Source organism: Bactrocera oleae, chromosome 5 (assembly GCF_042242935.1).
Source record: "Bactrocera oleae isolate idBacOlea1 chromosome 5, idBacOlea1, whole genome shotgun sequence".
Lineage (NCBI taxonomy): Eukaryota > Metazoa > Arthropoda > Insecta > Diptera > Tephritidae > Bactrocera > Bactrocera oleae.
Genome location: NC_091539.1, coordinates 15,111,042 through 15,111,337, shown reverse-complemented (window position 1 = coordinate 15,111,337; position 296 = coordinate 15,111,042).

Sequence of the window (296 nt, the reverse complement as noted above, 5' to 3'; positions counted from 1 at the left end):
TACTCCGAGTTTTAATAAATATTAAATAACTACCTGCTATATTATAAATATTCAGAGATTATATATTTCCATTCGATATCATTAATCTCAACAGGTAACGTCAAATACAAAAGTTCCTTTCAAAAAATTGATTCCGACAGAGATTCCAGAGAATACCATACATTGCTGCTTTAAACAATAACTCAAATAAATGTTTGTATGGCAGCTATATGGGACAGTGGTCCGATATTGGCCGTTCCGACAAATCTCAGTGAGGAAAGGCCAGGTGCAAAATTTTAGATCGATAGCATAAAAAC